The 24,799-nt window shown below is 50.7% G+C and overlaps 1 long non-coding RNA gene across 1 annotated transcript; it reads left to right on the forward strand.

Moving 5' to 3' along the window:
* Positions 1–282: 282 nt before the first annotated feature.
* LOC309654911 lies at positions 283–22,203 on the forward strand. Its single transcript, XR_014260487.1, has 5 exons — positions 283–405; positions 945–4,211; positions 4,315–4,386; positions 7,129–10,648; positions 12,094–22,203. It is a non-coding gene; the product is annotated as an uncharacterized lncRNA (long non-coding RNA).
* The last annotated feature ends 2,596 nt before the right edge of the window (positions 22,204–24,799 follow it).

Genomic DNA, 24,799 nt, shown 5'->3' on the forward strand with positions numbered 1-24,799 from the left:
ATCAAGAGGACGCAGTCAATGTCGTAAGAGTGTCCCTGGGTTGGTATGAAAAGCTGAATTCCTTCATTCGGTCCAAGTACCTTCCATAACCAAAATATCAGGAATGACGTGGGAATGACAGAGATGAATGTGACACTTGTTTTAAACGGAGCTGGCAGTAAGTCCGGCACTCTACACACAGCTCGGACATTTTCCATTCAAAACAGTCGAAATGAGCAAAAGTTTGAGTCATCTGAAAAAAAAGAAAGAAAACTTGCTTGCGGAGGAGGCTGTGGACGGCTGATTTCCCAGCAGCGTTTCACAATGAATCATCGGATCTGCTGTGCAAGGCGAGGACAAGGTGCTTGTGGGTTGATTGCCAATTGAATGGGTTCTGCTTTGCTTTCGTTTTGTGCAATACAACAGGTAAGCACCATTTTTTCCTCCATTGGTAACTCAACTTCATCGCAGAGAACGGGTCCTCCCTCCCCATTCCCTGTTCCAACTCATGGCACTGCCGTCCTGAGCCTTCCAGACTGGAAATCGGGGGCGTCTTCAAGTCTTCCCTGCCCCTCACCACCTCGTCCAGATGGTCGGCCCGGTCTACCAACCCTTTTCTGTAACATTTTGTCCATTCGTCCCCTTCTCTTCATTCCTACTTAAGCAGGTAATTCTTTTCTACCCAGATGGTTCCAACAGCCTTTCAGAAGGCAGCTGTGCCCCATTATCCTTTAAATCCATTCAGTCCTACATCCTACCAGAAGATGTTCCTCCGAGAATCCGGCTGGGGCCCACACCCTGACCATCAGCGCCTCTCATAAGGCACTTCCAGCCACTGCTTCTCAGCAACAGGGTCAAGGCCAGCTTCTCAGAAGTATTGTTGGAAGGGGCAGTGTCACGTCTGGGCAGAACACTCAAGCGCTGGGGTGAGACCCTCCAGAGCTTTTCTCTTCCTTCTCCCACAGTGACCGGTGTGCCCCAGATGGCAGCAACCCCGCCGGCCTGAGTCCTGGGGTGCGGACAGTGTGCAATGCAGCCTGCAGCTGAATGGAACACGCACGGCAAGTCCAGCTTGCGGTCTTAAGCCATCGGGGTTTAGTGGTCGTTTATTACAGCAGCAGCGCCGAGTCCATCCTGACTGATGCAACCCTCCCAAAGGCTTCAAAGAATCCCCGTTACTTCGAGACTGTCTTTGAAACCCCTTGACACGGCATTGAAGGACCCTTGATGCAGATCCGCCCTTCCTGCTTGCTCCCCCAAGATGTCCCTTTCCACACTCTGTATCTCAGTTAAACTGGACCCGTTTCTGCCCCCCAAGACTCTCTCCACCTCCAGCCCTCTCCTCACAGGATACCCTCTTAATATGCTTTTACCCCATGCTTCCCACCACCAGTCAAATCCCTTGCCCATCCCTCAGTACCTCCCTCAAACATACTTTTTTACATGTAGCCTTTGCTGATTTCTCCTGACGCCACCTTTGTCCCCTGCGAGCGTCTCTGTTCTCTGTCGCCCTAATCACTTTTTAAGGTCCTCGAGTGAGAAACCTGTCACCCTGGGCATTACGTTATCATTACCTGGAAGCCAAGCTCAGAAGCAACACCATTCACTGCTCCTGGAGGGGATTCCTGCTGCTATGGGCTTTACCAGTGCGACGCCCCTAGCCCATGAGGGGCAGGTTTCCACCGGAAAAGCTCACTGTGGCTGATTCCTGGACAGTAAGGGATAAGTTTTTTCTCTGAGGTTTTTGTTTTGTTTTTAACAGGGAAGCTCTGGTCATGATGAATAAGCCCTTTAGAGGACACTATTTCTTTCTTTCTCTTTCTCACTTCCCCCAAAAAGAAGGGGGGAAAAAAACCCCTGCAGGGTGAATGGAAGGTTTACGAAGATATCCAATTTTTCAGAATTTTCTAAAGCAGACCACAAATCAGTCTAACTGATTCCAGTTGTGGGCTGATGAGTCTAGGTTCACATGTTCTCCGCCAAGCAGACTGGGTCAGGTTTTAGCCAAGTCTGCATATGGTTGGTGTTTGGTACATATTTGTGATGGATTGACTGAGTTCTGTGTGCCAGATCCAGCCGTTTCCAAAGTGAAAAAGAAATAACGATGGCTCTCTCTTTTCCTGTGTGAAAGAGTACAATGTGTACAATATTCCGTAGGTCCCTGGGACTGGCCTGAACGTCTTCCAGCGTAATCAGATCCCTGATTTGTTCACACTTACAGGATGTGGTAGGAAAGCAGAAGATAGAATGTTTCGATTCGACTCTCAGGCGCTAATTAGTCTCCGTGAAGCCCATGGTTTCTCCTGCCTCCTCGTTACCAGTAGGATCTTTAGAAAGGGAGGCCCTGACCTTCACAAGTGAACATCGATGTCCTGCAAGTCAGCGCTCGTAAAAGGAACCGACTGCATAAGCAGAAATTTACCGAAAGTATACTGAGAAGCTGAAAGAATTGGAAAATCTGAGAATCAGGTTGAGAGATGTCATTGCCACCCAGAAACATCTCATCGTGGGCCAGCCCAGGGTGAGACCCACCACCTCCCCTGTGGGTCTGGGGTCTCCACTTGCTCCGCCCTCCTGGCTGGAACTGTGATCACTCCTCTGCCCCTGGAACCTTGCTCAGGGCCCCCCCCCGCTCCAGCGAGACTGGTTGCCTGGTCCTGTGTGGGGAGTGTCTGAAGGGTGAGGCCAAGGTCACAGGCCCACACTCTCCGTTGGCACTTGAGCACACGCCGTTCTCGGGGGGTCTCGCTACTCGCAGTTTGGGCCGTGGAGGAAAATGTAAATCTGGCATCGCCTGTCTCCCACCAAGACTCAGGGTCGGAGAACCTCGCTTCCCACAGGGAGGGGTTCAGACGCAAAGTCGCCAAGAAGAGTGACAATGTCCAGACTCCTTAACCAGATAAGCAGCACTCACTGCGATATATGCCCGTGTTCTTTGGTCTATGAAACTCCTTCAGAAGCAACTAGGAATAGGATGTGAGGGGAGAGGCTGAGGTGACTCCCAAGCACGTTTTGGGGTCCCCCATGCAGTCCCAGCAGTTAAGGTCCCCGAGTGCCCACGTTGTACCCAGCATGGCAGGAGGGGACCCTCATTCTGTGGGGCTGTTTGTACCCCTGGTTGGGAGAAACAAGTCCACCTCTCAAACCAAATGGAGAATTAGGACGGCATCGCAAATTTTGTACCAACCTCCTGGGGACCTTGTGAAATGTGCAGATTTAAGGGTTGAAGCTGGGATCCTGCATTTCTGACAAGTTCCCAGGCAACGCTAGCGCTATAGTTCGTGGACGTATCTGGAACAGCTGAGCACAAAAGAACAGCATGTCACGAGTGCCACAAACCAGGAGAGCATTTGGATGGATCACAGCGCCACGGGCCTTCTCAGAGGGGAGATCCCAGCCTTGACAAGCAGGCGGGAATTCATTATGTAGCCTGGGTTGGGCCTGGATGTGTGTTACACCAAGTCCCGGTTTGCCTGGACTGTCCTGGTTTAAGTGCCAAAGGCCCTGCGTCCTGGGAACAAGTGACGTATTTCTCTGATATTTGCCCAGTAACACCACCCAAAGTCACACAGTCACTGCGTGTTATTTGCTTGACAGATTGGCCAAGTTTACACTCTGGAGGCTAAAGTCACAGGGAGTCTTTTTCACTTCTGGTCTTAGTAAAGACTCGGAAAGGAAGCAGTGAAGCTCTTGATATTTTTCCCTTAATATCATTGTGATATCAATGTTCACGCCACTGTTTTACAGTACTAGTGTTCTTGAGGCTTTCTTTTATTACCCAGAACATTTTAAACTCCTGTGCATATATTCCAGCATGCGTATGAAATGTCAGCACCACTGATGGAGGCCCCAGAAAAGGCAGTCTTAGTGCTGCTTGAACCAGGCCACCACAGTGCAGCAAACCAGCTGGGCCGGGTCAGCCAAAGCACCTGAATCAGCCACAGCCGCCGAGACCCCGCCACGTCCCCGGGTCACAGCTCAGTGCACAGGTTCAGGAAGCGGCTTGCTCCTCCCCTGGACAGAGGCCCGTCCCACGGCGACGCTTGTCCTCAAGAAATGGGTTTATTTGCTATGATCGGCTTCCTCCTCACCCACAAGCATGTTTTCCATTCCTGGGGAGCCGAAAAGATGCTCATTAAACTTGACATCTAGGCTCCCTGCCCCAGAAACCCAAGCAAAGTCCAAGAAGGACCAGCTGCCCCTTTTCACGGAGCAAATCCTCCAGCCAGCTGGTAAGCACACGTGACCTGGGCATGGGCTGGGGGAGGTGGTGGGTCACCTGCACAAGCAGCACGCAGGTGCTGGTCCTGCAGACAGTGCCCTCCTGCTTCACAGCTTCAGCGGTCTCCTGCTGGTCTGGGAACGCACTCCTATTGGAACGTGGAAGCCCTGGGTTCAAGAGCACAAGTCAGCCTGTCCTTCCTCTCCTGCCCCCTTCCCTTCTCTCCACCTCCTCCTCCTCCTCCCCCTCCCCTCCCCCTTCTCCCCCTCCTCCCCTCCCCCTTCTCCCCCTCCTCCCCTCCCCCCCTCTCCCGCTCCCTCCTCCCCTGTCTCCCTCCCCCACCCCCTCCCTCCTCCCCTTCTCCCTCCCCTCCCCCTCCCCCTTCTCCCTCTCCCCCTTCTCCTCCTTCTCCTCCTCCTCCTCCTCCCCTCCTCTCTCCTCCCCCCACTTCCCACCCCTTGACCCCCTCCCAGCCTCTCTCCTCCTCTCCCCCTCTCACCCCACACACACTTCTCCCTTTTCCCTTTCCTCCTCCAGAAGCTTGAGGGTGCCAGCTCCAGGTCTTGAAACTGTCACTATCTTTTCCAAGCTTGATCCCCCCCCGGAGCTGAGCGGCCTGTGCCGGTCCATGCATGGCTTGTGGTTTGAACCCCTAACTCTCCGAGCCTGTGGCTGCATCAAGTCCTAACCTGCAACCCGATCGCAGAAATCAATGTGTCTCCACGGGACCTAATTGTGACACGAATCCCATGGTTCCCTGGACTCCCTCCTGGGCTTAACTCCTCTCCGAGCTACTCAGGGAAGTCACCCAAATTAGTTTTCACCGATTTTTAGAAGATGGTGGGCAAGATTGGGGAATAAGCTGAGGGCAAAGGAAGTCTACAAATCGACCTTTGTTTGGGGGAGATCGTGTACTTTGGGAGCTGAATGTTAAAGAATTTGGGTGCATTTGAGACTCAGCGCTTGCTACAAAGATTAATCCGTCAGCTCTGCTCAAAGCCCAACCTTGACCTGGATTCCTTCTCCTATTTGGCCCCGGGCTCTGACCACTATCACAGGAGCACGGCCTTGGCTAACGAGCCCTCGCTGGCCTGGGCGGCTGCTGGACTCTGCACTCGGGAACTGTGACCCTCCAGTGGCTGGAGGGACCAGGGTGTGGATGGAGGGGCCGGCGAGGTCGCGATGAGTGTGTCCCAGACTCGGGCTGGCTCCAGACCGTTTCTTCCCACCTGGGAGCTGGCAGTTTCCGCTGAGTTTTTAAAAAAATATACAGAGTTGTCTTTCTGTCTGATCTTGTTAGAAGTTGCCATCCTCTTCTCTCTGGGGCCGCTTTCACCTTTGTGACTGGGTTTGGGCCCCTGATCTTTCTGTAGGAGGGGTTACTGTTCGATTCACCAGAATCTCGCTGTTGGTGGTGGTGTTGAGTGTTAAGTGCCCAGGAAAGCAGGGTCCTGGGGCTGCCGTGGGTTCCCACACCCCAGGGCAGATCGGCACGAGCTGGCTCGGAAATCCAGGAAATCTGGCAGCGCAGCCCTGCTGGGACTCACGGCACCCCTTCAGGACTCTCTGCCAGAGCCACTCCCGCTCCGTCCTGGGGCCCCAGGCAGGCCTGGAGAGGCTGCGGGAGCCAGTTTAGAGGGGCACAGGGCTGCAATCTTGACCTTAACGCGCATTAGCTGTGCAGCCTCGGTCAAGGTAGGCACCTCTCTGGGCCCACATTTACTCCTCTGTAAACTGAAGCTCAGAGTCTCTCCTTCTGGAGGGTGACTGTGAAGATCGGATGAGAGCCTCTGCACGCTTCCTAACCTAGGATCTCGTCGACGGTTGCAATAAGTGCCCAGTAACGGACTCTTCACTTAGAGAGAAGGGAGAAAGAGGCAGGAAGCAGTGAATGGTGGCGAGGAAACGGCAAAAATATCAGCAGAACAAATGCAGGAAGTGACCCTTAACCTCGAGCCTTAGGTATAGTGTCTGTTTGCATGAGGGATGCAAGCAGAAACAGCTTGCTTTTGGAGCCACCGGGGGCATCAGGAAAACCGCTTCTGAGAGCAGGGGCAGCGCCGCCTACAGCAGTAGGAACGAGGGCGCTTGATTTGTACAAAGGTCTCAAGGCCCTCGTAGGGGAGATGCCAGCCGCCGCCTACATACAGTGTTCGTGGCTGCACGTCTCCTTTCTTTCTCTGAGGCAAATAGCAGTTTTCTCAGTTTAGAACTTGGAGCTGATGGCTGGGAATGACAGGGTTCTTTAAACATTTTTCTCTCCCTCGATGGTACATCTGTCCCCATCTCAACTCACAGTCTCCCCTAGAAGCATCCAGCCCTCTTGGAATTTCTCGTTACAATTCCAACCATCCCAGCTGTCGCTTCCAAGCACCACTATTTTTGCTAACAAGGGTCCGAGTGCCTGGGGACCTCTTTCATGTTGAGTCCACGCCCTTGTGCTGGTTACACAGTGGCCCTGAGCTGAGTCAGGCCTGCAGAGCAGTGTGTGTGTGTCTGTGTGTGTGTGTGTTGGGGTGAGGGTGTTGACCACCCAGTTCCAGGCCCCAGCATTCCCCCCACCCTGCTCTGTTCCCATCCAAGAAGGTAGCTTCGTGGCTTCAAGGCAGCTTGGAGGAGAGAGATTTTGCCTTGAAAAGCATTTCCTGTCCATTAGTGAAATCTCTCCACTCTCTCCCTCTTTCTCCCTCAGACCCAGTGTAGCTTTTTTCAACTGATCTCAACCAGGAAGGCTGAGTTTTAAGTCTACTCATTTATTTTCAGACAGATTCCTTTATGGGTGCCTCCTAGTGGTTTGGAGAAGGCGCGTTCTTGCTAAGCGCTGTCTCTGGGCAGGGTGTGCGGGGTATCAATCTGAAAAGAGGTGGTGGGTAAGCGTGGGCACGGCTGTGTGTTAATCATCTTCTTTCCCCTTTCCCTTCCGCAAGGCTCTAATTTTGTATCTCAGAACGAAGATAGAAGAGGGCGTGGCAGACACACACACACCCAACGTGTCTTCTCTTGAACATTTCTAGCACGGCGCTGCTATTTTTAAAGGGCACATGGACCTCTGCAGTGGCTGAACAAGGCAGGGAGCTATTTGTGCCCAGCCCCGGCTTAACACAGGCCTGCCTGGGATGCCAGCGTTTTCAACTCCAAAGGGAAAGCACGTGCTCACCCACAAATGCTTGCCTGGGCCGGGGGAGAGCTCCAGCTGCAGGGGAGTTAGCTGCGTAAGCTCCGACCTGGGGGAGTCTTCTCTTGGCAAATGGGAGGCCACAGAGGGTCACTGGGCCCCGCTGCAGCCTCCTGATGACAATTAGAAAAAGGAAGCAGGATGCAACCCATAGGACGGAGGTCCTGGGGGGTCCTGACAACAGCAGTCAGCCTTTGCTCCTGTCCTATTTCCTGCCTTTCCCTCCCATCCCAGCCTCTCTGCCTCACTCTGAGTGAGAATGTCTTAGAATAGACCGTCTCTCTCGCTTCCCATTGTTTGACATCCCATCAGAAAAGCACAGGGGAATTGTGTTAGTCTGTTCAGGCTGCCGGGACAAAACACCCCGGACTGGGAGGCTTGAACCGCGGACATTTCTTTTGTCAGTTACTGCAGGCTGGAAATCCAAGGTCAAGTGTTGGCAGGTTGGTGTCTGCAGCAGGCTCCCTCCTGGGCTTGCAGACGGCTGCCTTCTCGCTGTGTCTCTCACGGACTTTTCCCTGTGCAGGTGTCCCCCCGGCGTCCGTGCCTCTTACAAGAACACCAGCCCACCCTTATGACCTCATTCAACCTTCATCACTGCCTTAAAGGTCCTACGTCCACACACAGTCACACTGGAGATTAGGGCTTCAGCATAGGAATTTGGGGGGAACACTATGCAGTCCAGGCAGGGGTGGTCCTGAACTCACACGTGGACACAGCACAGCCCACAGATGCCCCCTGCCCCCTGCGTGAATGTGGGCACGCTCCCATGGAGGCCCTAGCACACCACGGCAGAGGCACACGGGCACTTACACAGGCTGAGGCGACCAGCGGGGGCACATGTGGTAGGACGTCCGGGGACGCCAGCACTGGGCAGGACCCAGAAAGGGCACCTTTGCCCTTTAACCGGAACCCTGAATGGCCTGGAGGTTGGGTGTGGAGCAGATGTTCCCGGGCTGGACGGAGCGGGAACAGAGAGGAGCAGAGCCAGGCCAAGCCAACCCTGGACCTCGCCCCTGCCGCCTCCCGAGGGCTCCGTGTGTCCTGAACGGGCAGCCGAAACCCTGAGGGAGGCGACGCCTTCCGCCAGCCGCAGGTCTGGGCCCCCCGCCAAGTCAGCGTGGGCACCCCCATCCCTGAAGGCACCAGCTCTGCGGGTCCCTGGGGCGCCCGGGGAAGCCTGCCTCGCGCCCTCCCCATGCGGGAGGGGAGCCTGGAGGTCAGCCCCCCGCCCCGCCGCCGTCGGGGATCCGAGGAGAAGCCAGCGAGAGGCGCTGCCTGGAGCCTCTGGTCAAAGACAGTCACCTGGCCTCGCCCCGCAGAGCTGCTGCCCTTGGGGGGAAGGAATCAGATGGAAAGAAATAGAGTCCTGCCCCCTCCCACCCTACCGAGCGGGGTACCCCTCCAGGCTGGGGGCTCAAGAGAAACGCCTGGCCTGCGTTACCGCTGACGGCCAGCAGGGGGCGTTGCCTGAGGGCGGACGGGCGGTGAGGTTTCTGGTCATCACATCACCTCCTGCAGGGAAAACGGTAAGATACTGCAGAACATTGAAATAGCTGTCTTAGGAACAGAGTCTTAAATGCTCCCGTAAGTCTCCGAGAATCTCAGGATGCGTCGGAGGGTTACGTTCCTAATTCTTCTTGTTTTCTCCCAGCGTCTACCTCTTGCATTTCCAAAGATGGAGTCTAACGGAGCTCCTGTTATCGCTCAGAGTAAACGCCGAAGCCCTCCTAGGGGCCACAAAGCACTGTCCTGGAGCACCTCTGAGCACATCCACAAGGACCCCCGTGGGCCCCCCACTCTAGACCCTGGGTCCCTGCCATGCCCCAATGGCAGGTGTGCGTCATCCCAGGGCCTGTGCGCTTGCTGTGTCCGCTCCTGGGAGCCCCCAAGCCCAGATGTCCGCACGGCTTCCCCCTCCACTCCCTCAGGTCAAGTTCAAAGGTCCGCTTCTCAGTGGCGCCCCGGCCGCCTGTCTGAACTCTCACTCAGGCTCCCGCAGCCCCAGATCCTCTGCAGCACTTCCCGCACCGAACACCTCTGCATTTTCCTTATTTATCGTGAGTCTTTTCCCCGTTAGATTCTAAGCTCCACGTCTGGTTGGTTCCTCGCAGCATCTCCAGGGCCCAGAATGGCGGCTAGCAGATGCATAAACAGTTGTTGAATAAGAATGCGTCCTTTTAAATTAAAAGCCCATTTCTCTCTGTGATGGACGCAGAAGGCCAGCGTTGCTGGAAGGACTGCCCTGCGGACTGGGATTGTTACCGAAAGTGGGTCCGGGCGCTCACCGCTGAACAACCAATAAAGAAGCAAGGTTGGTGAAAAGGAAAGTTTGCTTTATTTTGGAGGCCGGTAACTGGGCAGGGGGAGGGGACAGGGGTGGACCCCTGTCCAAAGGCCAACTCCCCTCCACACCCCCCCTGACAATCAGGGGGCAAGAGCTTTTATAGACAGAGAGAGGGGGCTCCGTGCAGAAACAGCACAGTCAGCTCTGACGGTCATCTTGACATTGGTCACGCGGTGGTCTGACCAGAGTCATCTTGATGGTTTAAGTACAGTTAGTCTTCAGTTCCAGGGTTGCTTTGCTCCCATTTCTTGGAGGCCAGCTCTTGGAATCGTGGCAGCTTCTGTCATGGCTGCAGTCTGGTCGTCATGCGGTTAACTTCTCCCACCTGGCGGGGCTTCAGTACCTGCAGGACGGCTCCCAGCACGTGGTTCAGAATATATGGTTCCTCCTTGAGAAGGAACTAAAGGTCCTTGACTCTGCTTAATGACTAAACTGTTATTATTTGGTCTCATTTGAGTGCTTTCCTTTGTTTCTGCATCTTCTCCCTTCTCTGATTAAACTTATTCTTTGGCCAAAGTTTGTCCACAGACAAAAGGCAGGCAGAGGACGTGGGGGAAAGACTGTAGGGTCCTGCTTTGTTTCGGGATGACCTTGGGAACTCCTTGCCTCCAGGGTGGGCGGTGACTCCCCAGCGATGGAGCTCGTGCAGACCTTGCAAAAATCAAGGTGTGCAGAAGTACAGTGCTTTCCATTTGTCTACATATCAACTTGGTTTCTGTTTCCAGATCACATCCTGCTGGGACGATGGAAACTCCCCCTTTCTTCTCCCTGGGGCTTTGGCTTATATCACCCAAGTCCCAGGGGGCTGACATTCCACCAAGGAGCCAGGTGGCGGGTAGCATCTGGCCAAACTGTCATCTGCTCACGTCAGCAGCCCCTAGGATGTTCAGCATCTCATCTCGGCCTTTGCCCTTGGTCCACGCAGGTAGCGCGGTGACATCCTTTGTTCCCCTTCACGTGCCCCGGCGTCCTGGGGGCTGTGTTACTTCCACAGCACTCAGGGTCACGGAGGCAAGTTGCTCCTTCCGCTTCATGCTGGATGAGCATGACAAAGGCCCAGGGTTGACCCACTGCACGGACCGCTGTTCTGTTCCCAAGGGCTCTGCCTGGGAAGCAGGGGGCAGGATGTCACCCAGCTTTCTGACACCAACCGGGGTCTGATAATCTCATAACGTGTCCTCTGTAAAATCAGAGTTTTCTCTGGCTGGTGGCAGAAGGAGAAGTCACAGAGATTCAAAGCACGAAGAGGAGTCCACGTATGCTGTTGGTTTTGAAGATGAAGGAGCTGAGAGTCCCCTCAGTGCCCGGCTGCAAGGACCTGGATGCAGCCAACGACCTGAAAGAACTCAGGGTGGATCCTTTCCAGAGGCCCCAAGAAGAGCCCGCCTGAACAACACCTAGATCTCAGCTTGGAGACCTTGAGCAGAGCGCCCAGGGGCACCACGGGACATTTGCCCTGCAGCGCTGGGAGTCTGTGAATGGCAGCTGTATGAAGCACCTAAGTCTGTGATGACCTGTGACACAGCAACAGAAAATGAATATGGGGACAAAAGTCACCGTGCCTGACGCTGAGAAGGCACTTAGCAAATTCCATGTGATTTCCTCTCCTTTTTGCTTCTTGATGTTTTGTAGATAGACTGTGCAGCAACAGGGCTCAGCAACGGATTCTTCAAATGCATTTCTCAGCCTTTCTCACCACGCAGATGAGGCCCATGGACCAGAAGTGGAAGTGATGGGCGCCCTTTCTGAGCTGAGGTGATTAAAATTGGGGGCTTCGTCACCTCTTTCTTCTACTTTGCGGGGGAGCACGTGCTCTAGATAGTGCAGCTCCCAGAGCCCCAGCTCCATCCACCAGGCCCTGAGTGTCTGCATGGAGCCGAGGGCCCGCCCACCTGTGTCACTCGTGCTTTACATTTGTCATGGTGGCAGCGAGTCTTGCCCTGGTTAACACACATGCGGTCGCCCCGTGAACACTGCTGTTGAAGCTTACAAAACAAAGGAGAAGGAATGCTTTATATCAAAAGTTCCTTTAAATAGCAGTCTCTCCACTGTAGTTAAGTTTTTCTTTATAGATCACTGTGATTGATAAGGAAGGGAAGGGTGGCCAGAGGAAAGGGTTTGGAAGCATTGCCAAGAGAAAATCAAACAATGAAGAGAGAGCCATCACTAAAATAAGTCAGTGGGGAAATATTCGTTCTCTAAAGCCTATCCACAGGTGATTTCCTATAGCCTTGGGCTTCTTCTAAAGAGTCAAGCCCACTTCTGAAAGCTTCAGCATTTCTGGCCCATCATCACTGTCTGACGGCCTGATCTCTGGCATCAGTATTGACCTTACCCCGCGAACATGTTGTTTCCACCTTCTCCCTACAGGTTTCTCCGGCTGCAGCTCTCTCTCCATCAGAACGTAAGCTCCGTGGGAGGTTCAGAACGCTGACGGGTCTGAGGTTTTACCCTCCTCACTAGCTAACTGGCTAGCCTGCCCCAGCTGAGCGGATGCTGGCAGAAGACACGAGACTCCTGGGTCAGAGACAGAGACGCAGCAGCTCAGGCGGCAACATCAGCTTCAGGCTTGTCCCTCAGCTCCCCTCGCCCGTCAGGCTCAGGTGGACGCTGCACAGGCAAGGCTGGCGCCACAGCTCAGGAACCCTGTGCTTAAGGAACCCCAGTCATTTATCACGGGCTGCAAGCACAGCTGACCTTGGCCTTGGAGAGAGTCATCTTTATGGTACGGGATAGTACAAACCGCCCTTTTCTCTAAAGGGAGGTGCTATCTCTCTTTTCCGAGCCGTCTGCAGCACAAACATCCTTGAGAAGATGATGCCTCTGCTGGCAGGGGTACAGAGATGTGAGAGACCACGGAGAGCCGTCCCCCTGCAGAGGGCAGAGCTCACGAAAACGCTGGGCGCTGCTCTGGCCCGTCAAACCAGGGGCCACTCTCAGCTGTCAGCCACAGAAATGAAGCCACTGGGGCTGCATCAGCCCAGCGGAACTGGTGCCATTTTCAGTAACACTGAAGAGTTATACAGGCTAGCGGCAGTCCTGTGAAAAAGCACCTTCTTTATTGCTTTCCAGCATCTTGGAATTCCATTCTGGAATTTGTCTTGGCTTACTCCTGCCTGGAGAATGAGACAAAGCACTGTTTAAATCTGACATAGACGTGATGGGACAGAGTTGTCTCCGGGAGATGCTTGAGTATTCTGGTAGAAAATCATCATTTTAAAGATGACTTTTGTTTAGGAAACTCCAAGATTAAGACAGACACTGTATAAGGAGGGAGGGTGAGTGTCCACAAAAGGAAATAACTGGGGGAGTGTTTGCGGGGGGCAGTGGCTACAAGTAGAAATGGTGCTTATCTCTGCTGTCTGTAAACATTCAGAACCTGGGGTATCTTCCTGGGGAGGTCATCGGGCACGAGAGCAGAGGCTGACTGCAGAATTCTTCCGGACGCCACAAGTCCTACACCTCATCAATCACGAAGGCTGGTCTCATGTCCTTTCCTTTCCCATCCCCGTGGCCCCTACCCAATTCAGACCATCTCAGACCACCATTGCATCATTTCTTCAGCCTTCTGGTAGGTTTCCCTGCATCCAATCCACACCTCTGCCTTGGAGATCTTTCTAAAATGCAATTCTGATCTTATCATTCCCCGTCTTAAAACTTTTCAGTGACCTCCTCTTGCCGTAAGGATAAAGCTCTAACTGAAAAGGGCTCATGAGACCTTCCCTCTTGCGTGACTCCTCCCCTCACCACCTCATTCGGACTGTCTCTCCCCCTCATCCTCTTTGTTTCAGCCACAATACAAGTGTTCCCTTGGGCAAGAATGCTTTCTCCGCCATTCTTGGGAAATTTATGTTTTTCAGAATCCCAAGAAAAATCAGTCAGGGAATCAGGAAATGATCATCTTACAAGAATTAAGGCTTAACCATCAACATAGGAATGTTACCAGTTTGGAAGCATCCACTACTACCAAGGGGAAAGTGAGAGCAGGAAACGCTGACATGTAGAATCCAAAGTCAGAGTCACATCGCTGGGGACCAGGACGAGAGAGAGAAGGGGAGACACGGTGGAAATCGATCGGTCTTGCTGGCAGCTGTGGCCATGTGAAAAGTGTGCTTATGGCTCTATCTCCTAACAGTTGACTAATTCTTACAAATTAAAAAAATTAATTACTTTATATACATAGTATACCTAACACAAATCTTACGAGTTGCTTTCCGAGAAATAACGAGGCAAAACAACAGAGGTCCCTGACATGCCTCCCCATCCTTCATGTCTGGTTAAGGTCTGTTCCTCCAGGAAGTCACCTTGACCTTTAAACCTGGGTTCCTTGCCCCTCCAGTGTGCTCCTTACTGCTCTTAGTATTTACATCAAGGGGAGGATGATTATTTGCTAGTCCCCAGAAGAACCACGCCTCCTGGTTTGCATAACCTTACTCGGCCCCTCCCACACTGACTGTGGGCGTGGTCGTGTGGCTTGCTTTGGCTGTCGGGACATGAGTCAGTGATATAGGCAAATAATTGATAGGACCTCTGTCCTGGAGCTTGTTTCCTTGGAACCCTCCTTCTTGGAAGCCAGTCACCACACCCTCAAGTAGCCCAGGCTAGTCTACTGAATGATGCGAGACCCTGGGGGATGATGGGTCATCTTGGACCTTCCAGCCCCGCACTCCACCCCACCCCCAGGCTCCCAGCTGAATGCAGCTGCTCCAGAATGTGAAGCAGAAGAACTGCCCAGCTGAGCCCCGTCCACCCAGAGACTTGTGAGAAACAAAAAGCATCTTTTTTAAAACTCCAGAGTTTTAGGATGGTATTTGACACAGCAATAGATAACCCAAACATGCTGTGTTGTCATTACCTGTTACTTCTCTCTTTGCAGATAAACTGTGAGTTCTAGGAAGATAAGTTCAGGCCTGCCTTGTTTTAAGCAGAGGCTCAATATGTACTATTGGAAGGACTGTTCCCTAGCCTCAGGTTGGTTCAGACCCCGCAGCATTGCCAACTCAAGCTCAGCTGCATCAAACAGGGTGTGATTAAGCATTTTGTTTCTACTTGCACCAAAGTCATTAAAGAGTGCAATCTATGACTTTCTGTATCTCGTGCTGAAACTAAGTTATGACATCAAGTGAAAAAGCAGGATTACTTTAGGACATTGCTACTTTGTTGGGCTTTCTTGCTGTTCTTTGGAAGCAAGTTTAGACTGACAACTCTTCTTAGAACTTTGCTTGGAAAACACCTCTACTTCCAAACATCCAAAAGATCTGGGGGGAGGAGAATGGAAGGTGGTGAAAGGAGAAAAACATAGTTTGGACTGAATCCAGGCTAAATTTTTTAATCAAGTCAGCCTCTGACTCAGCACCGGGTGTGAGGCAATCACCGCTTCTTTTGAGCTCCTGGGAGGTTTTTATCTTGACCATCTGGCAATTAATCACGGCGCACCCTGTGATCTCTTCCTTTGTCTTCTTTGCATTGGGTCCTGCCGTTTCATTTTTCACAGGTTTGTGCCCGACCTCTTCACTGAGTTCCCACAGAGTCCAGCATATTGTAAGCACTCAATAAATAGGTCCCAGGGGATGGTTTTGCTCCAAGCAATCTTACCAAAAACTGGATGGGAAGGACTTTGAACAGCCCAAGGTAAGATTGCAAAGATCCACCAGGGCTGGAGCGCACTGGTGTTCAAGGGAGGTGAGCGTCAGCCTGGAGCTGGGAGAATTGTACCTGATTTGTATCTTGGTCTTTGGAGACATCCAACCCCAAACCCGAGGCTTTCTCAGCCTTAGGCTGAGGGATGGATGATTCATTGTCTCTCTCTGCCTCTGTGTCTCTTTCTGTCTCTTTCTCTCTTATCTGTGAATCTGTGAATCATTTTCTATGCCTTCAGGGAGGTTACAAGAAGATGAGGATTTCAGTCAAACAGAGTCTGTCCTGCCCGGCTAGAGATACCAAGCTGGGTAATAGGGTCTCCGGGCAGCAGGAGTCTCTTTCCAAGGACGTCTTCAGAGAAGAGAGAACTTCTCTGCTGGCTGGCATGATGTCTGTCTGCATCCAATTCTTGATTCCTCACTATCTGATGACACCACGTGTCTCAGGAATGGACCTGGACCCACTTTATTCTGAGAAGCAGCAGCAAAAGCAGCGTCTCTCCCCCAATATACAGTCTTTCTTTAAAAAATGACCAAAACATCCATGATTCTAAAGGAAACTCAGGAAATAAACCTGGCTGGGGCTATTCTGGCTTTAACCCAAGGCCCTTCTCATGCTATGGAACTTCCTAGAAGCTGGGGAGGTCTCAAGCCTTGTGCTGACTGAGAGCAGCCCGGCCCTTTCCCCTCCCTGTCAGCCTGATGCTCTGAGCCCATTTCTCCCAGGCCAGGTTCTAAGTTTTCTAAGATGGACCACAACATTCTGCCCCCTAATGATAGCATGCTATATAACCCCCTCCCCCAAGTACAGGTGGGACCTGTGAATAGGATGGCTGGCCTCTTCCTGGATAAGGTTACATCCTATTGGCAAAGTGATGGGATGATTAGGTCACATTCTATATATCACATAATATGTGCCCTTCATAGCTGACTGAAGGGAGATTTGAAGGGAGAGCCATTCTGCTGGCTCTGACCATCCCTGTTGGGGGTGGTCAGAGGCTAGGACCCAAGGTGGGGCCTCTAGAAGCTGAAGGTAACCCTCACTGACAGTCAACAAGAAAACGGGACCTCATTCCTTAAAAAACCATATGATCCAGCAATCCCACTCCTGGGCATATATCCGGAGAAAACTATTATTCAAAAAGATACATGCACCAATGTTCATATGTTCATATGCACCAATGTTCATAGCAGCACTATTTATAATAGCCAAGACATGGAAACAACCTAAATGTCCATCAACAGAGGAATGGTTAAAGAAGATGTGGTACATATATATTATACAATGGAATATTACTCAGCCATAAAAAAGAGCAAAACAATGCCATTTGCAGCAACATGAATAGATCTAGAGATTATCTTACTAAGTGAAGTAAGCCAGACAGAGAAAGAGAAATATCATATGATATCACTTATAGGTGGAACCTAAAAAAATGATACAAATGAATTTATTTACAAAACAGAAACAGACTCAGACATAGAAAACAAACTTATGGTTGCCAAGGGGGCAAGCGTGTTAACATACACACACTACTATATATAAAATAGATAACCAACAAGGACCTACTGTATAGCACAGGGAACTCTGCTCAAGATCTTGTAATAACCTACAAAGGGAAAAGAATCTGAAAAGGAATATATGTGTATAACTGAATCACTTCGCTGTACATTTGAAACTAACACACATTGTAAATCAACTATACTTCAATAAAAACAAACAAACAAATAAATAGAAAGAAAACGGGACCTCGTCCTACCCCTGCAAGGAACCGGATTCTGCTGACAACCAGTGACCCCGGAGGGGGCCCTGATACCCGGATGAGATCGGAGCCCCTGTGGACACCTTGATTTCAGCCTGGGGACACCGTGAGCAGAGGCCCCAGCTTTGCCGGGTCCAGGCTCCTGACCCACAGACCCTGTGAGATGAAAACTGTGTGGTGTTCTAACCACTGTCTGTGTGAGTTGTTACCCAGCACAGAGGATGAGTCGAACCCTCTCCCCTCATGGCAGCGCTCAGCCTGCTTGGTCACACAGCGGCCCTCGACCAGTGATGGGTAACTGAGCAGTGTTTTTGCCCCGGGATACCTGCTTTTGAACGGGAAATGCCTTCAGTCTCCTCCATTTTGCACCATCACCCCCTTTCCCAGACCCCAAATGTTCGGTGGGCACCAGGCTACGCCAGGAGTTCTCACAGCGCGGGGCCCCTGGAGCCTCATAGCCATCCTGCCCTTGGGACCTGGGGGACACTGCGCCCCCAGAGACACTCCCTTCCTGCACTCTTGACACCCAGACAGAAGGGAACACAGAGACTGGAGCCCAGGTTTTCCCAACTCCGAATTCCATGCTGCTTCCGCTCTGCACGCTGTGGAACTGCAGACGATTTCTGAAGGCTTGAGGAGGGATGTTGGAAAGAGGTGGTTTTCCAAAATTACAAACTAGACCACAGTGCTAGGACCCTGGGCGGAGGGACCTTGCTGGAGGGAAGAGTCGGGGAAGGGGCGAGTGCCCGACGCATGGTTCCTGCCTCTCCGCGGTCCGTATCTGTCCTCAGTCTCCCCACAGCATCACACACGTGGTCCAGGAAGTTCGCTTTCGCTTTGGGAGTGGCTCTGAGGCTCCCTGAGAACCCTCTGGCCCCTGCTTCCCTTCCTGTGATGCCGTCTTCAAGTGTGACGCCCGGAACAGTCCTGCCTCAGCAGGTGGCAGTGATCTCCCTGTTCCTGGAAGGCAAGAAGCCCAGATAGGAGAATGGGGGGGGGAGAAAGCGGGGTACTTCCTAGTAATCTCTTCCTTCACCACTGATCCCTTCAAAAAGCAAGTAAAGAGGAGAAAAGGGAACAACGTGGGTGGAGTGGGGTAGAAAAAAAGGGTTTCTGCCCTAAGCGCCGATAGGGACAGATTTTAGGGGGGTGAAAAATGAGCTTACCAATAAGTGACAAGTTCCAAATACCAGTCAGCATTATGTCTCCATTATCCACCAATCACTGCCCCTGTGGGCAAACCGTGTTCTTTTTATTTATTTATTTATTTATTTTAGTGATAAGAAGAAATAATATGCAAACGGTCATAGTTCAGAATCTGTGGATTCTTCCTGAAAAATGCCGAAAACAAGTTAATGAAGCTCTAATTCCCGGAGAGATTAGCCTCTGGTGCTGGCTCGGCCACTATCTCTCCTTAACACAGCTTGTCTCTGCTGATAATGTGAGCTAATCTCTTGTGGGGTGAGGGGTACATTTGTGCTTTTCTCATTGCCTTTTTTTCAGGTGTTTGTTTTGTCTTCCCCAAAGCTGGAACAGGAAATTGTCTTTTGTTTCCAGCAGTCTTTCTGTCTGTCGTTGCCATAGAAGTATTCCTGGGTATCATAACATGGTCCACAGGACGCCCCAGTGCCTGCCCTGCATCCTTGCTTCTTTCCGATGCCCAAAGGGTCCTGAATTATGAAGATGCCTGCTCTCTTTTGCTCTGCTCATACATGGCTTTTCCCTCCAACCTTTTATTATGAAAATGTTCAAGCATACAGCAATGTAGTAAGAATTTTTAACGGACGCCTACCACCTAGATTCTACAATTAACGTTTTCCCGTACTTGCTTCATGCCTTATCTGTCCAACTCCGTTATCCACCCAGCAAGCTTCCTCGTTTTAAATAAGGCACTGCCAAGTAAATTACAGTCATCAGTACACCATCCCGTAAATATTTCAGCATGCATGTTATTACTGAGGGTTCAATGTCTGTGGTTTTTCCTTTGGATGTAAAATTTGCATACGATGAAATGTGCACATCTTCCATGTTCACTGGCTGTGTTTTGGGGATGTGCATACACTCTTGTAACCTAAGCCCCTAGCAAGATAGAGAGCTTTACCTCCCCTGCCATGGGGACATTGCTCTGTGCCCCTTCGCAGTCAATTCCTGTCCCTACTCTGCCCCCAGAAGAGCTTCTTTTCTGATTTTCCACCATAGATTAGTGTTTTCTCTTCTAGAAATCTACGTAAGTGAGACAATACTTTCACGTAAAGCTTCTCAGCACGGTGACTGTAAGCTCCATCTATGTTTTTCTTTTCTTTTGATCGCTGAGTTGTATTCTCTTCCATGAATATGCTTCAGCTTGTTTATCCATTCTTCTGGTGTTTCCAGGTTGAGGCTACTATTTACATGTATTGAAGGGAAGACCAAGTTGAAATTGCAAAAAATTAAACCAACAGCAATAAAAATTAAACAAAAAATACCCGACACACACACATTCATAAAGTCTTATCTTCGGGCTAGAATTTCATTACTTTTTCTTACATATAGTTCCTAACAGTATATATTTGTTAACACAATTTGTACACTAGAGAGTCTATTTGGATAAACAGACTAGGATTACAGGCCATGAGCACGTTTTTTAGTTACATAAAAATGGGTACAAAATGGTAGAAACCAATTTGTTTTTCCTAAGCCAGGCTGGCATTTTAAAAAGTGCAGCTCAGGACAATGGGAAATGATCATCAATTTCTAATTATTGGAGTCCAAATGGACTATAAAGGTATAGAGTTCTATTCTCTAGTCTAGAAACATGATTCTGGGGTACGGTTTTATAGCTATTGGTCCTTCTATGTGTTGAACAACATTTTTCCAAGTAAGAGGTGGTGTGGTGTCTTAGAAAGAGTGTCACATGGGAGGAGTCTAGGCTGAACCCCAGCTCTGTGGTCTGGGGACACCACTTACCATCTCTGGGCCTCAGGCATCCTCTTAAAATGAAGAGATCGGAATGGATGATCTTGAAGGTTCTTTCCAGATATATATACATGCTGATTTTATGGTATTTTTAGGTGCTTCTTGTCAAGGTCTGTTGATTTTAAGGAACCAAAAGCCTGCAAAAAATTATACATTGGAATATAACTCAGCCATAAAAAGAAATGAAACTGAGTTATTTGTAGTGTGGTGGATGGACCTAGAGTCTGTCATACAGAGTGAAGTAAGTCAGAAAGAGAAAAACAAATACCGTATGCTAACACATATATATGGAATCTTAAAAAAAAAGAAAAAGGTTCTGAAGAACCTAGGGGTAGGACAGGAATAAAGACACAGACACAGAGAATGGACTTGAGGACACAGGGAGGGGGAAGGGTAAGCTGGGACGAAGTGAGAGAGTGGCATGGACTTATATATACTACCAAACGTAAAATAGATAGCTAGTGGGAAGCAGCCGCATAGCACAGGGAGATCAGCTCGGTGCTTTGTGTCCACCTAGAGGGGTGGGATAGGGAGGGTGGGAGGGAGACGCAAGAGGGAAGAGATATGGGGATATATGTATATGTATAGCTGATTCACTTTGTTATACAGCAGTAACTAACACCACAATGTAAAGCGATTATACTCCAATAAAGATGTTAAAAAAAATTATTCAAGAACAAAGAGGGGAATTAACATGACATTGTAAATCAACTATACTTTAATAAAATAAATTTTTAAAAAAAGAATAAAGGAGGGATTTACTGTAAGGCCAAAGAGACAGCCTCACGGCCCTCCAAAGGCCGGCCGTCTGGTCCCCTGGGTCTTCCCAGGATGATCTGGGTGCTGGTGGGTTGGGACCCAGGACTGTGCTCCCAGGCATTTCCCACAGCATCTGTGGTCCATGGACATGGCTCCCCTTCCTTCTGGATGTAGACCTGCCTTCTCTTCATCCTCTGTTCTCACCACCTGTCACCACCACTCTCTGCTTCAAGCCCCACTGCCAAATTTTATTGTTCCACAAGTGCGTATTTGAATAAAGAAACCAAATTCATTAATTTTCCATGTATAACTGCTGTTGCCCTTGGAAACTGTTATCCTTTTATGGGAATGTGACCGGGACACGCTTTCAGGAACTAGAGTGGATTAAGAGGAACAATGCACCGCACTGGGATCCTGCAGCTGGGGCCGTTTGGAGCACTTAATGAGGAAAGGGCAATGAAACGTGATGCGTGGCTTAAAGAATCAATAAAGCGTGGCTGTTCTGACGACTGTAAAAAGGATCACTGTTCACAAGTATCACCTTTAGAGCACCTGTTTTAGATAGGAGGGGGAGTTTTGTTAGTTTGACTGGTTTGGTGTTTGATGTTTTTGAATAGAATAGAGAGCAAAGGCAGTCGATCTAGGCTAAATAAAGCTTAATTTAGCAAATATTTTCACAGCTTGGTGCCATGTTTATTTGGAAAGATGTGGGTTAATCCCACGAGCTTTGATGACAAGGGTTTCTGGAGTTCAAACTCACCTGGCTTCCACAGGGCCCTGGAGTTTGTACTTGAGTCTTTTCTAGGAGCCTAAGATGCCACCCGGTAATGGGGAAAATATCAGCTTTCTTCTCCCGGGCTGGGGAGCTGGAACAAAGAACTTGTCCTGGGGAGTTGGTGACAGACAGCCCCCCGTGGGCTGAGGCTCCCCGGGGCCTGCTCCGTTGTCCCATCAGACTTCATTTACAAAATACAAATTCAAAACTAAAATTTAATAATCAAATTCATTATATGAAGGGCATTAAAACCCAAATGCCGGGCCCTTCTGAGCACAGGGCCCTGGGCATCTGTACTGGTGGCTAGCCCGTGAGCCAGCCCTGTCACTTAGGGACACTTGACAGGAGTGGGGGGACCCCAGCACTCACCACCGCACCTGCCCCCCTCAGCTTGGCCCGTTCCCTGCCAGGCCTCTAGAAGGGTCTGGATTGCAAGCCCTGGGCTCAGCCTCTACAAGGCAGGCACAGTCTCACACCTTGTCGTCTTCAGAGTCTGGCCAGGCACTGGCATGTGTCTCACAGGTTTGCGACAGTGTTCGCTGTGTTTAATTGACTCCTACGCACGGGGCTGCAGCTTGTCCTGTCTCTCTGGTCCCCTGGTGGGTGGACGCCCTCTCCTTCCTGGATCCGCCTACCTGGGCCACCGCCCGGAGTTAGCCTGGGAAGCCCTCAGGCAAACCATCCTGCGTGCTCAGAGCTTTAGGCAGTGTGTTTTCCTGAAAAAGGGAGATTAGGGGATATCTAGCCGTTTTAGGGGGAGCCTGGTAAAGAGGGCTTCCACTCTAGTGGCAAATCCATAAAAGAAGTAGTGAAAAAAGAGAGTGCAGAAGGAGGGTTTCTGGTCCAGCGTGCAGGCAAACAGTCGACACACAGCTGGAGATTCCTTTCCTGCCAAATCGCCCAAGCTGCACATGAGGCTATTATGAAACCATTTCCATGAAGCAAGTTTTCCAGTGAGGCAGGGTTGTTGATGATCGCAGGAAAACCACTCTCCTTGCACTCAGGTTGGTTGGCGACATGGCCTTGGTGACCCCCGGCTGTGACCGGCACACTTCGCCGTGCTCCTCCCATCCCTGGACTTGGTAGATCCCACCTCCTCACTTTGCTCTTGGGAAGGAAACCCACTGGGACGGGACAGAAGTTTCTGGAGTGACGCTAGCATACTTTTCTTGTCCAGCATCTTTCCTAGTCAGAGCTGGGTGGAGAGGTAGCCTGGGATTATCTTGGTTTGAACCTGAGTACGTTCTTTTTTTTTTTTTTTAAATAAATTTATTTATTTATTTTGTCTTCGTTGCTGCGCGCGGGCTTTCTCTAGTTGCAGTGAGCGGGGGCTACTCTTCGTTGCGGTGCGCGGGCTTCTCACTGCAGTGGCTTCTCGTTGTGGAGCATGGGCTCTAGGCGCGTGGGCTTTAGTAGTTGCACATGGGCTCAGCAGTTGTGGCTCGCGGGCTCTAGAGCACAGGCTCAGTAGTTGTAGCTCACGGGCTTAGTTGCTCCGCGGCATGTGGGATCTTCCCGGACCAGGGCTTGAACCCGTGTCCCCTGAATTGGCAGGCGGATTCTTAACCACTGCGCCACCAGGGAAGCCCTGAACCTGAGTATGTCCTGAACCTCCACAGGTCCACTTCCTCATCCCATGTGCAAAGGACCCCCAGCGGCATTTCAGTCTGAACGCACAAGCCCTGTGCTCCCAGCCCCGCCCTCACCTACCCGTCAGCCCCTCTCCACCACGTCAGCAGAGCCTTCCTCATCCTCCAGACACACAGCAAGAAAGTAAATCTCATTTCTTAGGAGAAGATAAATCTTCTCCCAGGAGTTACTGCCTGACAGAGTCTGACGCATGCTTCAGGATAGGCTGCCTTCTCTTAGAAGGATGTTCTTCTTGATGTCCCTGCCTTGTTACCTCCAGTATCCAATACTCATGAAATCCTGTTAGTTTCACCTCTGAAGTAGAGGGGATTTGACTGTGTTCCCTCTACCCACTCCCCGTGACTCCCCTCACTTCCAGCTCTCCTCACCTCTCCTCTGGACCATTGCCAAGGCTCTTAGCTGGGTTTTTTGCCTCTAGACCCTTCTCTCCCCACCCCTTTCTTTAAGAGACTCCAGATGCAAATTCAATCATGTTACTTTCCTGTTCGAAATCCTTTACAACAAATCAGAAAGTGCACAGGATAAAGCCTAAGTTCCTTGACCTGGCACACGGGGCCCTCTAAGATCTGGCCTTGCTTTACCTTTGCAATCTTACGTCCTGTCGTCTGAAGCACAAATCACCGGTCTCAAATGGTCCAGATAGTCAGTTTCACTCATCCTCCGAGATGGTTTCCAGCCTCCATTTTCTCAGAAGCCTCCCTCACTGTACCCCTCTGCCCTCAGCCAGGACTGTGCCCTGATCTGGGTCTGTCACAGCACTGACCAAAGTCACTGTGACCATCTGTCTTCTTCTCCTAATAAACGGTGAATACCTCCTGTGTCCAGGGCACACTGTGGAAATATTCAGATGAAAGCACTTACTTATTCAGAAATATGCATGGAAATGTTGATTGGGACACCGTCTGACGTTTGAAGACAACCCCAAAATATATATTTCTTAATTCAGCAAGTGGTTTATTTTGAGACAGCTATAAGTCAACATTTTTGTTTTTAAAGGCTTATATATTGTAAACTAACTGTACTTCAAAAAAATAAAGAGCTTGTATATAAAAAAGGCCCAAAGACTGTTTTTAAAAGGGATGCACCCCAGTCTACCTCACAGCCTCAGGTACGTGACCACGGAAGCAACGCAGTGTTGTGAAGTCTTCCACCTTCTCTAAGGATGCCCAGAAAATTATCTTAGATGGATAGATGCAAGAAAAAATGGACAAGTCACAGTGGAGTATGATCTTTCAGCCTCCTTAGCAACGTGGGGGAAGGAAGACCGGGGACCCCCACCCAGGGTCAGAAATAGAAACGTCTTTCTGTGCTAAAACCACGAAAGCTGGGGCAAACTCAGAGGCAACATTCGTTTGCCTGGGAAGCCTTAGCGACTGTCAACCTTCCAAGGCGAATGATGCTGTAGGAGTGGGTAGAATTACTTCGTGTTCCTAGAATAGGGCAGCAAAAGTCCCTCTATTGAGCAAAAGTCACCGTGCTGAGCTGAAGGAGTGTGCTGGCACAGGACGGAATGTTCCAGCACAGGGATAGCTATGTCG

The sequence above is a fragment of the Balaenoptera physalus genome (assembly GCF_965194825.1).
Source record: "Balaenoptera physalus genome assembly, chromosome: 2".
Lineage (NCBI taxonomy): Eukaryota > Metazoa > Chordata > Mammalia > Artiodactyla > Balaenopteridae > Balaenoptera > Balaenoptera physalus.